Genomic DNA, 14,523 nt, shown 5'->3' with positions numbered 1-14,523 from the left:
TTTAAATACCAATTTCTATTCAAATTGGGAGTAAGTGATAAATGAATGGGGCGAAAAATGGAAATGTGTGGTAGTGAACTCTATCGTACAGCTCCAACCGTGAATTGGTATTGCTCTGGACATACTACGGTTGCGAGCGAAATATTTTGCTTTGTCTAACAAACAATTTTTTCTTAACAAAGCTGACCTTGTGAAATATTTTATTTTGGTTTTATTATTACCAAATGCAATATACATACATCCCTTCTGCATGCCTTGGATGCTGTATTCCTCAAAATATTGTTCGAAGTACTCCTCTGTCAGAGTCCATGGGGCTTTTCTGGCATAGCTTCTACGTGCTAGAAAGCTAAACTGAGCTTAACAGGAAATATATATAAGCTCATAAGCGATATAAGCAATCCTTGTCTTGGCTTACCTCAACTCAAATTTTTTTCATTCTACAGGGTTGCCCATATTCGACGGACCCGACGGATTTCGATGACTCTTTGGGCCCATTCCAATCGGCGAGGCTTGTCCGCAGGCAACAATCTTTGCGTCACTTGAATCTTATACGGAAAAAAATGCAAATCAATGCGGATAATTCGTTGTAAAGTGGTCCGAGTAATGCCCAACTGCTGAGAACGGCGATTTTGGGATGTCCTTGGCGACGTCTCAACACTGGCCCGTACAAGAGCAATATTCTCATCCGATCACCTTAGTCGGTTTTGATTTTTCCTCTTTGAATTTGAAAGAGCAACCCCAGTCGAAAACCTTTCGTACAAACGTTTAATGGTGTTCTTAGAAGGCGCACTTTTCACATTATTTAATGTTTTGGGAGCGCTCGCGTGTTGTGTTCTGTTCCAAGGTAAACATCTGCTTGGACTGACGCTACAACTTAACCGGCGCTCAGATTGACGACGATCACCATTTTCTTCACATTACCATTGTAACATGGGTGAGTAGCCTAGGAGTAACTCAGCAGGAGTGGGGCACTCTGTTCTCGATGTCAGCAGACAATCGGGTGCCTTACGTTAGCTTCAGTAGGAAGTATGATTTTGATTCCAGATATAAACCAATGGTTAAGTCCAGGGAACCTATTAACGTTATTTCAGCACACTTTCTGTACCGACGGATCCAATACCACCGATGGTAACGGATCTGGATGGTACTTAGACGAAGACTCTAAGTGTTTTTACGCTACAGGGCAGAAGGCTACGGAATACCTAACGGAAGTCTATGCCATCTTGAGTAGCATACTGGCTAATTGATAAAAAGTAACGTAGTAGTAGTATTGGATTATGTAGATACAGTCAAGCCGCACTAAAGGCCCTCGCTAACCCTCGCTGCTATTCGAAATTGGTCGGTGACTGTAAAACAAAACTGAGTGCCTGGACAACATTGCGGTATCACAGAAACCGGTTGGCTGATAAACTTGCTAATGAAGACTCTGCAAGCATACCACTAGACTCTGAACCCTTTCTAGGTGTCAATTCTGCATCGATTCAACTGAATATTGACGACTTTATGAGGTCTACCCATAGAAGACGTTGGTCTGAGTTGGGGTCCTACACAGTAGCCAAGTGCTTTGTGAAAGCACCAAATATGATATGAAGTCAACGACCTTTCTCCTAGAACTTAATAGAAAGGACCCGAGAGTACTGGTGGTAATAATCGCGGGGCACAACGCTTGTGGTCAGCATATGGCTACTATGGGTATAATTGGCGACCCAATACGCCGATTCTGTTTTGAGAATGAGGACACTGCGGAGCATTTTCTCTGTAGCTATGGAAATCATTGCCAACCTAATATGCCTATCCTGTCGTGAAATTGAGGACACTGCCGAGCATTGTCTCTGTAGCTGTCCGGCGTTGTCTAGAATCAGACTTACGTCGTTAGGATACGATGTACTGAGTATAGATAAAGCTCATACTCTTCTTCTTTCGGATCTCGTAATATTCATCTATGAATCCAAAAGACTTGCAGACGAGAAACCTCACACCAATTTTTCCGTCTCACCATCTATATTTTACTTACATATATCCTGTCTCTCTATTCTTTCCTCTGTCTCTCTATTTTTTCCTCTGCCTTACAATAGTCTTCCCGACAGAGTTCTTGGGCTTATCCAACCGCCCACAAATCTAATTTAATCTAAACCTAGGTCTAAGTAATTTTCAGAAAACGTTCCTAAAACGCTTAAATCACTCAAAATGGTTTTATACTCTTCTTCTAAAGATGCACTTTTCTTTAACTCTCGATATCTGTCTCACATTTGGAATTCCCTTATCTTGGAGGGCGCAAGGTATTGTTAGTTGAAGTATATGAAATTTTAATAACATTACCACACTTATTCCCTTTTTACGACCACATACCTATTACACTTTCCTTTGGCTTCAACTTGGCATTTACGCCAATATCTAAATGAAAATCCTACGACCGCGCTTTTGGCTATGCTAAAAATCATTTTATTAAGTTTTTTATCGCACTATTATTCCCCCCTTTCTGGGATATATTCTTAACTCTGTTCTTTCCAAATCTTGGCTGAGTATGAGCGAAATGTAGTTTTTTCGAAGCTATAGAAAATATATAAACGGAAACCTCGAGATTTGAAAAATCTGACCTCAAAACGATTATTTCAAATATCTCAACCCGAATGCTCTTATGAATAATAATGCGAAAAGCGGGAGTGCTTCGAGAAACAGCCAGCTCAGAGTGTCTGCCTTGAAAGCTAATGTAGTTGTTGAATTACAGAAGAAGTTTCCTTAAGAAGTAAGGATCCTACTCCATGACGTTTGGTAAAACAATACTAGGTTCGGTTAGGTTAAACTGGTTGACTTGCAGTCTGGTATAACCTGGTTTAGTCCACAGCGATACCAAATGGAGTTCATTAGTTATGTGTGCTGAGGTAGCCACCCGTGGTATATCCAGTGGTATCACAATGGACCTGCGAAAGGTCTAAATGTGTCATTATGACAGCCACCCTACCTACTTACCTAGTCCACCCGCGTGATGTCTTTTTCTATTCGGAATTTAAGGAGACTTTTCCAGCCCGCTGCTGAAATATCTTCCAATCCACGAAACTGTGGTGCCGCCAGATATTTTAAGCGTGTTTCGAATAACGCAGGGCATCCGCAAAGGATGTACTGTATAATTTCTATTGAGCACTGCTCCGAATATTTCCTGCATTCCTCGATGTCCGAGACTCCTATCTTATAAGCAAACGCTGCTACTGGGCTAAGTCTATCATAGTTCTACAATCTCTTCGTGTTAGTGATAGCATATATAGAATACAATTGATCGTCTTGTTCATTTATTTAATTATTTGGTTATTCCTGCAAGTGGACAGACTCTTCCACCTTGTCCTGAATTTACTAATCATGTTTTCGTCTAGTTCGTTGTATGATATTCGTTTTGGTATTTCATTGATAGAGTCCTTGGATAGAGAGACCCCGTTTATTCGTATTGGATTTGGTATTTCGTTGACAGAGTCCGTGGATAGAGATACCTCTTTTTTTCGCTATTGTCTACTATTTCGTTTCTTTCAGAGAAATAGAAATGTTGTTTACAATCTAATCTAAAAACACGTTCTTTTTTTTGTCGAAGAGCCGGAGTCGTGCTCGGTCCTGGAGCCATCCGTGAGATCGCGAAAACAGTGTTTGCCGGGCTCATTTTTATAGTTTGACCACAATTAAGCCTCTGGCAGCACCTCACTGTAACTCTTGTCAAGCACGACTCCGGATGCCATATAGTCAAGAGGCATGGAGAGAATCGTTGGATCGAAGTCCATGCCTTCTCTGTTTTCCAATGCTGGACAGGGGCCGAACAGTTGCCATTGTGTTTCAGCCTGCAGATGGCCTTCAAGGCCTCTCCTTGGATGAAAGCATCAAGTGGTGGTAGGCAAATCAGGGCATCTGCCGGACCTGAAGTAGTCGGAAACTAAAAAAAAAACGTTCTTGCACGAATTAATTACTTTATTGGCTGCCTGACTATCTGTGTAAAAGTTAACCTTAGAGTTGGTCGCAGTAGTATCACAAGTTGGGTCTGCTACCTTTCCTACTCCGAAAATCTCAGCTACACTGCAGTGATCTTGAATCTTATATGATTTTCATAGATCTAACTTTGGACAGTCTATCCCAGCGCCCACTCCACTAGTCCTTTTCGCACTGTCCGTATAAAAGTTAAGTGTATTGCGTTTGGTGCTAAAGCCCTTACGTTTTCCTTATTTTTCGATAGTGATCTTGAACCTTTTTTTCTCCATATTGACTATATTGTGCCGGTTTATTAAGCCATGCCCATAGATCCTGTATGAGAGTTCATTTACGACTTTTGGATTTCGCTGCAAGATTTTCTACAAAAAGATCGATCGGTGGCAGGTTCAGTATGTATTCGAGGGCCGCAGTAGAGGTCGTTCCTAGCGCTGCCGTAATACTTAATGCATTTAATCGCTGAACATTTTTCATAGGGCGATGGTCTACCTTGGAACTGTTTTTGAAAAAAAAGGATTTATCTTTACTCTGAATAATTAAATGAATAAATGCTAAATTGTAATTTTTTTTTTATTTTTGTTAAATTAATATTTGAATTAAATACCAAATTTAAAGCCGTAAAAAAATATCCATCTTTTAAATTAAATTATGCCTTTATAAATATTTGACCGCCAGTCGTTCAATCAGCAATTTGAACAACATTAAAGTTCATTCAACCAAATGATTTTTTTTTATTCTATTTTTTATTTCCACATTCTTCATTGAATTTAAAACTTTGTTTGCACAACCTTTGGCACGCCAATTTTCCGGTTGAAAAAATCAAATCAAACAAATACCTGGGTCACAATGTCATTTCAGGGCAATTCAATTCATTAAAACCTCAGCGGCTGCGAACTTTCAAACTAAATAACGAACGAAGTTGAGAAGTGCGTAATTTGCCACCTTTTTTCCCTTTTTTCAGTTTTTCACTTTTAAAGTTTTATTTTTTAAGCAAAAGTAAATTTCCGTGTTGCAGTTATTCCATTTTAACTGGCAAAGTTGGCAAAGTTTAGAATCATAAACTGGACATGATTGTCAAGTGCAACAGCCACCCGGAGCGTTTTCACTGTAAAGATAAGCGCAGTTGGAGTGCAGAAGTAGAAAACTGCAACATTGACTCTGTCTACAAAAATGCGTTGACAAGTAAGTAACTGCATACTTTTTTGCTTTACTGTGTGCCGCCTTAATAGTTTGCTGCGCTGCAAGGCATTTGATGCCGTCGTCGTTGGCCAAGGTAAGTAAATAGCGGCTCGACCGAAATGATATGGGGCGTCAGGAAGAGGGCAAAGCGTTAGCGTGACCAGGTGGCTAAGGCCGTGGAGCTGAGCAACATGCGCCGAACTTGATGTATTGCGTGTATTCGCACTTCATATACTGCGCGTTTCCACTCCTTTTTTCGTTTTTGTTCCACTTTTTGCAGCTTTTCAATTTAAGTTTACTCTAATTAGTGGTTTCCTGTACTCTGTGACAAGCGCAACTTTGCGTGTATGCGGCAGGCTAGTTAATCATACGAGTATGCATACAAGTGTGTATGTATGTGTGTGAGTGCTCCAATATATGTTGCGACAAGCACTGTGATTAGAGTTGGTAACTTGATGAAATTATTATATGCTTTGCACCGCTAGCAAATAAGGCGTCATTAGGCAATGAGAATAGGGCGAAACGCTTCAATTTCATTGTTGCGCTTCCTAAGCGAAATGGGCGGATGCATGGTTTTGTGGTGTGTTGAAACGTGTTTTTGTTGTTGTTGTTGTTGTTGTTGTTGGTTGTGAGCGCACAGTGCTGTTAACACATGCTTACTAAAGAGTCTTCTACTCTTATGGGTTGTCTCAGGTGTGTTGCAGGACCTAAGCCAGCTGTGCCTAGAGCTCCGGTAGCAAATAAAAGCAGCAGGAGTTTTGTTAGTGTGTGAAGTGGTAGGCAGTTAGTCCTCGTCGAGTTGTTTTGCAAACGCAAATCTTCTTAAGCTCACGTTTCTCCATCGCTAACCTTTTGTAATTCTACCTCATTTATTCTACTAAGCGTTGCTTCTGCTGTTTTGCTTTCAACGATTTTTCACTCGTTTGCATGTATCTAAAAGCTGTACGCTCTAGAAACGACAAACGCGGTTGAGTCGCATGTGTGCAGGCGTAAATGTTGTGTAACAACAAGTAAAATGTCATCATCAGTCAGATTAATGCAGCGCATACCCTGTAGGAAAGGTGTTTTGTCATCGAATATGAAATGTCCGAAAGGTGGATTTCGAAATAAAATTCGAATAGCAGGAATGAAGGGATGCCAGAAAGTATTTTGCAGTCACACAATTCATGGAAGCGCTGCTTACTGATGGTGTTACCTCAAGTACGGTAAATACGGTAAAATCTTAACGGCTAATTGTGAAACTTATACCACATTGAAAAATGCTGTCATCGCAACCAGATATGCATCTACTATTCATAGATTTCAGCATTCAGCGTTTGACAGCATTCACCCCTGTAAAATCCCTGAAGTTTTTGCAAAACTAAGCATCAGCAGCAAACTGAACAATTCGGTTATGGTCAGCATGATGAACACTACAGGAAAAGTAGTAGTCCAGTAGCCCATCTGGCTTCTCTTTGACATTTCAGGTGGATTCAAGCAAAGCGGCTTTAACTCTCCACAACCTGGATTGGCAATCTCTTTAACCACTTAGGGCGGTCGCATCGCGATAACTGAACCGAACCGAACTTTTTCTCAACACCGAGAAAGGTGCTGAATCCGTAGGACTCAAAATAAATTCAGAAAAAAAAACAAAAATTTCACCCAAGGTGTAGAAAAGACAGCCAGAAGACATGATAGTTGGCGTTTACCGCTTCGAGGGCGTACAATCGCTTAAGTATCTGGGCATGACGATACAAAACGATAATAGCAAATAAACGATAATAGTAAACAAAGCAGGGTTACAGGAGGAAACAGAGCATATTTCGCTCATACCAAACTATTTAAATCTAAACTTTTTATGAGAGATTGCAAACCACGTCTGACCTACGCCAATCTTGTCATACCACCCGGTAGCGTCTAAAGCACGAAGACGTCCAAGGGTTATTATTATTATTATTATTAGAAGGCCATTACGCACTGCGACAAGAGCTGATCTATTGTGAAAGGCTTATTTTGTAACCCTAGAGTTTTAGGCTTTTTAGAAATTTTAGCACAGTTTTGGGTTTGTTGTTCCAAAGATTGCATGGAGATACTACGATACCACCAAGGTGGTGAAGTCTTTGTCTGCCCAACGCAGGACATTCACAAAGCACATGTTCTGAGCTTTCTATGTCCATTTCGCAAAAGCGGCAGACATTGGTCTCGGATAGACCAATATTATTTAGATGGTACCTCAGGCTGCAGTGACCTGTAAGGTATCCGGTTAAAAGACGCAGATCTACTCTGTTTAGTGAGAGAAGTTTGTCAGATATTCCCTTGTTGGGAATTTGGAATAGTTTGGCTTGGCGCTGACCGGCACAGTTTAGCCAGTGTGCGGCAAGTTTTCTTTCTTCCCATTTCCTAAGGAATTCATTAATGTGGCCTTTTGTCAGTCCACAGAAAGGCTCTGGATCAGTGAGTTGCATATTTGCTCCTTTTTTTGCAAGGTCATCAGCCATTTCATTTCCCTCATGTCCTTCATGTCCCGGTATCCAGTATAGTGTTACTATGTTGAGGTTTCCTAACGCGTTTAGAAGGTTTAGGCAATCATTTACCAATTTAGAGGTGATAGTTGTTGATAGAAGGGCTTTTAGAGCCGCTTGGCTATCTGAAAGTATGTAGATGTGAGTACCTCTCATTCTCCTTCTAAGGCATTCTCTCACACATATTTCAATGGCATGTATTTCTGCTGGAATATTGTTGGGTAGGATCCCATCGGAATCGATTTTTTGAATTTGGACCCATTGATTCCTGCCCCTGTTCTACCATTTTCCAATTTGGACCCATCAGTAAACCATAACTGGGAGCCAGGTTTGAAAGTGATAAAGTTAGTTCTACAGTCTGTTCGTTCATTAATTATAACTTGGAAGTTGATGAAGAGTATTGGTTTGGGTGATAGTATATCATCCCTATGAAGAATGGGACTATGTAGGAAGTCTTCTAAGATCTTTAAATGTCCTTTCATATCCCCACTTTTAAGTTCAGATATACCTTTTAATCTTAAGGCACTCGAGCGAGCTTCCCTTTCAATTAGAATTGGAAGCGGTGGTATGTTCAGGAGCACACCCAATGCATCCGTGGGACACGTTTTCATAGCCCCTGTAATACCAACACATACCAGGCGATGTAGTTTGCTTAATTCGTTTGCTGCCTTTTTTGCTTGACCTTGGGCCACCATGCTAAGAATGCATAAGTGACTATGGGTTTCACAACTGTGGTGAATGTCCAGAAGGTCATTCTAGGGTTTAGTCCCCATGTCTTACCAAAAAGCCTTGTACAGGCAAAGAATGTCCTTGTGGCTTTTTAAGTAACTCTCTCAATATGGGAATTCCAGGTAAGCGTTTTGTCAAGACTGACGCCAAAATAGTTCGCTTCTGTCGAGAGTTCAAGTGTTGTTCCATTAAGGGTCGGACATTTGAGATTTATGTTCCTTCTCCTAGTAAACGGTACAAGTGTTGTTTTGGATGGGTTGATGGAGAGCCCTTTTTCCGTGCACCATTTGTTTATTATTGTAAGGGTTTGCTGCATGCGATCCGAACCAGTTCTAATAGACCTGAGGACACTGGATGTTAGAAACTGGAGAACTGTTACCGAGGACCGAGATGCATGGAAATTAAAACTCACCAGAGCTATTAAGCTGCCCGATGATGATAATAGCGTAGCTCACAACACTCTCACTAGTTTACCAAGCAATGAGCATAACGCCTGAAACAGAATTGCAGCAGGTAGGGAGTAACGGTTTGATGGGTTATGAATAGCTGATCTACTCCAGACGGGAATTTTGGTTGGTTAAACACAAATGCGACGGCGACTTTTTGTGGTTACAATAAAATTAGTTTTGTAGCGAAATCTTTTCGTTTGCGTTTTTTGCGAAACAACTCGCTGAAGCTCCGTGTTACAAAAACAAAAACTAAACCTTCTCGCTCAATTATTGATATTTTGCTGATTTTCTCGTGCAAACCGAATTTCATTTGCTTGTTATTTGCCTGCTGTTGCTTTTAAACAAATAAATTGGCATCAAGTAATCAGAAAGGCGGTCACCAAGCCGTATGGGCTTGTGCGTGTATTTCTGCCCTGAAAAAGCTTCCCATAAAAATATCTGCCGTTCGGAGTTGGCTTGAAACAGAAGGTCTTTCCATTTGCGGAGCAACATCAAAACGCACGCTACTCATACGAGGAAGAGCTCGGTCAAACACCTAACTGAAGTGTACGCGCCATTTACTTTTTTTTTATCAGAAAAGCAAGCCTGTATCGTGGACTCGGTATAAACCCAAGCAACGGCAAGAAAATCGCCTCTGTCGCAATTTTGTGCAACTTCATGCGATTAAATGTGTTCTCATTTTGACAGCGGGTACATGTCACCCTGTTGCCTCCAATTTTGTTAAGCGAATAACTGTGTGTGTGTCCAATAATTTCACACACGTCTGGCTTACCAACGGGAGAGCATTGATGTTTTCGAGTTCAACTACTTAGCGTGATTTTGGGAACCAATTTTTGGTTGTAAGTGCTTGCGTTATAATTATTATTATTATGAGAAGAATTAGCGGTGGGACCTCAAAGATCTATTGAGACCTCTTCATGCATTTACTGAAATACTATGAGTATTTCTCTGAGCCCAACTTCCTATAGAAAATTTAATACAATGACGGCGATGGTCCCATCAGGACCCAGCCCTTTCTGTATCTGCGTCGCTCAGCCTGTTAGAGTTGAGTTAATACTCATAACAAACAGGCTGAGGTGTCAATTTAGTTGTCTCTTACGAATGGCATCCGTTACCGCGGGCAAATTCTAAAGCCCTTATGCGCTGGGAGAAATGGGCTCGAAACTCCAATTCATAGAAAATTTGTTTCTAAAAGCGGCCGCACTTCGGTAGGCAATGGCAAATCTCCGAGTGGATTTCTGCCATGAAAAAGCTCTTCATAAGAACCATCACTCTTTCGGTGTCCGCATAAAACTGTGGGTCCTAACCTATAACTAATAATCTATTAGTAAAAATCACTAGCTAATTACCAGTAACCAGTAGCCAGTAGCCAGTAACCAGTGACCATTAGTCCATAATCGACATGCGGTCACTAACTTTTGTAGACTCGTAGAAGGATCGTAAAACTGCCTCAGCAGAAATTTTATTGTTTTTGGTGAGCTTCCATTTCTTGGCATTCGAGTGGCATGTTAGGGTGGTAGGAACTGCGATCTGGTGGTTAAGTACTAGCACGGGGTACTAGCGGAAAATAAAGTTTAAGACAAATATATTGTCCTGCTTTATACAGAAACATTGATGATAAAAATACTACACTTTCAGATTTTACTACAAATACCGAAGATAATGCGAAATACGTAACAAGGTGACCTCTACGTTCGCTCAAAAAACAAATTTTTTTCCAGATTTTCTTAAAAACTTATTTGAACTCAGGGATGTGGCGAATTTTATTTTATTTTTTCGGTGCCTTCTACTCGTATACTGAACTAATGCTACCTGGTTCTTTGCAAATTTGATAGAATCAATTGTTGAGCGGATTAGAGTTTTGTTTAAGGATTTAGGGGTATTCACAATATTCAAAAAATTGGTTTTTTTTTGCATTTTCTTAAAGTATGATACCTTAAAAATATTGTGTGAAAATTTTAAGTGAATCCGACACATACTTTTCGAGATATTCAACAATTAACAAAGGGCGTTCGGGCGCTCCGGAGCAGATAGCAAAACTTCAAATGCATTTTTCTCAAAACTATGATTTTCGAACTGGTGATCACTGTAACTTGGTAGATTTCAGTAAAATTACACTGCTTTTGAAAAACATAAAAAATTCGAGCCTGATAGAAGGATTTTTTTCAAAAATTTTAAGCAATAATTAATTGTCGGCTTCTTTCTCGAAAATCTGAAAAATATTTCCTAAGGCCGCCATATTGTTAATTTTGAAAAAAAAAGCTTCGATTAGGCGCAAGATTATCTATCAGCAAAACAAATTTCTCTTGTCCGATTTATTTTAGATGAATCTTCAAGAACTTGTGATTATCACCGCAAGGGACTTCTGGAGAAACGGGTTCTACACAAACAGCGATAACGAGACTATACTTCACAGGATCATTTCTGCAGTCAGTCTTCATTTACTTTCAATGCAAACAGCGATAAATTCTACAATTATTAATTTTTTTTTATATTTTGCTTAAGTCAAGTTGAAATATGATATATAAATGATATGCTTTTATTTTTGTAAAATAAGGCAACTGACTAGCAAAAAAAAACATTATTGAAAATCATCATATTTTCGGGCCTCTGGGTACCCCTAACCCCTTAAGTATTTTGATCAAACTTTTCTGTCCCCTTAAATATTCACATTAATCCAACCTGACTTTCCATTTTTCTTCACAAAAGTTCGTTATTTTGAGGCCTCAGACCTCGTTCTGTGAAAAAGAGGCCATTCAAAATTACTAAACACGAAAACTACGCCCGAAATTCCAGTCAAGCTTGATGATTACCATGTGCAGTTACTTAACCCAAATCTTTACACATTTTTGGAATTTTCTCATAACTGGAACTGTGCGCAAAACTACCAATAAAAATATGCAGTAAAAAGTTCGCCCAAGCAAACAATGCAGTTATCGAAAGAATTGCGCAATCTAAAGTTCATCGCATTTTTTTCTTTTATTTTTATTTTTTATTTTTTTTTTTTAATAAGAGGCATATCGAGCAAGTCACGATTTCAAGGAGGAAGCGCAACACTTCGGAACCAACGTACTCGAACATTTAATATTTTCTGGCAGGGCAGCGCACCATTACTTATGGTTATTGTGCTTGCTCTTCTTTCACATCAACTCAACTTCAACTTGATGTTGCAGTCAGGCTAGCACTCGTCTCGTATGTGCCAAATCGTCCACTGACCTCTGACAGCAGCTAACGTTCTGCAAAAACTGCCGTGACAAATGCATCTGCACAAAAAATTAAATGTAAACAAACCTTCAAAAGAAAGCAATAAAAGTGGACAAAAATGAAAACAAAGAACAAAAAAGCAGAAAAGCAGAAACACAAAAAGCATCAACAACTGCAAAACAGTTAGTAGCAAAGAAATAAAAGTATAAAGTACAACTTCTGCAACAACAATTTCCCACATATGGATGCAGCATCCACATCCAAGTACCAGCTACCAACTGCGATGCAGTCAACACTTGCAACTGCAGTGAGGAAGTTTCACACAGTCGTTGCTGATGATGATATTATAAATATATACTAAATGCAGCCTCTGTTCCAAAAAAACTCTAGTTTTAAAAAAAAAGCCAGTGTATATTTGGGCCAAACCTCTTTTTGGTCAATAATTCATCTTCTGTTTCGATAAACAATCTTCAATGCTTTTCCAAGTTATCAAACGAGCTGTATATGACCATTTTAGGAAATATTATCACAGCACCGAGAGTGCCTTCAATAGAGTCATGACACCTTCCTTTCATCGCCAAATGCAATTTCGCAAATAATTTATATTATATAATAGTCACTGGACGCCAAATCGGGCTAAAATGGAGAATGGTGCAATTTTTTTTTTTGTTTTGTTTTATTTTGTTTTTTGCGAGGATTTACAACTCTTGATCGATGAGATCGTGGACTATCGCCATGGGATGCCAAATCAGGTGAAAATGCCAATTTTTTTTTTTTTTTGTCAAGAATTCTCTTGCACCTCTGGATCGATGAGACTGTCGACTATCACCATAAGATGCCAAATGGCGAACGGTGCAATTTTTTTTTTAATTTTTTGCGAGGAGCTCCTTACAACTTCTGATCGATGAGATTGTGGACTACCGTCATGGGATGCCAAATCCGGTGAAAATGGCGAATGGTGCAATGAATTTTTTTAACTTTTTGAGAAGAACTCCCTCGCAAATCTCGATCGATGAGATTGTGGACTATCGCCATGGGATGTGTGGCGCAAATCTAGTATTGAGTTAATGAAGATCTGAAAACTAGATAGAAATAATGGATGTGAAGCTACATTACTGATTTCTTTGCGATTAATCAACTTGTGTGGCATAAATATAAAAGACCTAAAGGCCCTGTCAAAATACAATACATAGTTGGGTGAGAAACCTGAAAGTTCAATTTATCGATTTTCCCAGAAGATGTCTTATTCTTTTTATTCAAGTTATTCACTCTTTGTACTATTTCTAAGGGTAATTTACTCAGTGTACAATCTATAATTTCATTGTCACTACGCGCAAATGAAATCGTTTGGCTCACTCTTAAATTTGGGTATGAGATCAACAAGCTTCAGGCCCGATTCATTAGTATTTTATTATTACTATTATTTGCTAGAGCGCCGCCCAGAAGCGCAAAATGCCGGGCAGATGAAAAATATTTTCTATGGAAGCCAAGCTGTAGGCTACTGGACGGGTCACACGTTGCGGATGGTGTTGGACTTCTAGATATAGAGGTTAGCTGCGAATAAGTTAGAAATAGCAAATAAGCAATCTCGGACAAGCAGCTGCTCCTGCATCAGACTGTAGTGTCTAGTCTATACTTCTTTCATTCAAAAAACTTCATAAACAGCAGCGACAAGGCGAGAAGATGCCGCCTTTAAATAAGCACCAAGCCCAAAAATCTGCCGCAGCGTCTGTTTCATAGTGGGCGGCTGACTTGGAAATGTTGCTCCCTTTAGGTGATTCTAAGATGGCCGCTCCATCAAATGGTTTGGGCCGCTAAGCTAATAACCTGTCGCTCCTGAAATGTAATTGTTAGTGAAACCATTTCGGTGTTTGGTGACTCAATACACTTTCTAAGACTGAACCCAGTTTGTTGTGTGCTTTGAAACTCCAAAAATTTAAGTATCTGTTAACAAATCTTCACGCCGCTAATTCAATTTTATATTTAAAGAACTCATTATCTTTCAAGGAACAAATAAATAAGTGGGTACAATAAATCTCATCATAAAACACTTGATGCCATACCGAGCTTCCTTACAACTTTATCAGGCTTGCCGCCTCAGTAATTCCTAAATTTATTTGGTAGTTGGGGCATTTTACTCAAACAAATATATGGAAGGTATTCTCGATTACTGAATTGTAAGGTAACAGAGCTCGTCATACATCTTTTTGAAACAATCGGGGTGTTTTGGTGAAATATTTAGCAACTATAATACAAAAGTCAAGCGCCGCTTTTTGTTTGACGCTCTTTTTCCGACCTCAATGAAAAACGTGAATGCAACAACACACAAATTTCACTTTTATTTTACAGTATGGCATTGCTTATTACTACTACTACTACTCTCAGTCTAGTCTTCTTCAGTCTAGAATTGAAAAAAATTCTAAGGGATTACGTCATAATTTTTTATACCTCCACAAACCCCTATACAAAGACGTGGAAAATTTCTTCGAAAAAGGATC

The 14,523-nt window shown here is 39.5% G+C and overlaps 1 protein-coding gene and 1 pseudogene across 3 annotated transcripts in view; both read left to right on the top strand.

The window, feature by feature from the left end:
• LOC128855717 (band 4.1-like protein 4) overlaps nucleotides 1–14,523 on the top strand; it is a 273,260-nt gene that overhangs the window by 44,074 nt on the left and 214,663 nt on the right. The gene's annotated exons all lie outside the window — the stretch shown is intronic.
• LOC128856170 (small nucleolar RNA U3) lies at nucleotides 11,221–11,304 on the top strand (annotated as a pseudogene).

The sequence above is a fragment of the Anastrepha ludens genome, chromosome 2, assembly GCF_028408465.1.
Source record: "Anastrepha ludens isolate Willacy chromosome 2, idAnaLude1.1, whole genome shotgun sequence".
Lineage (NCBI taxonomy): Eukaryota > Metazoa > Arthropoda > Insecta > Diptera > Tephritidae > Anastrepha > Anastrepha ludens.
Note: the sequence above shows the minus strand (reverse complement) of the source record. Positions and strands in the feature narration are given on the sequence as shown.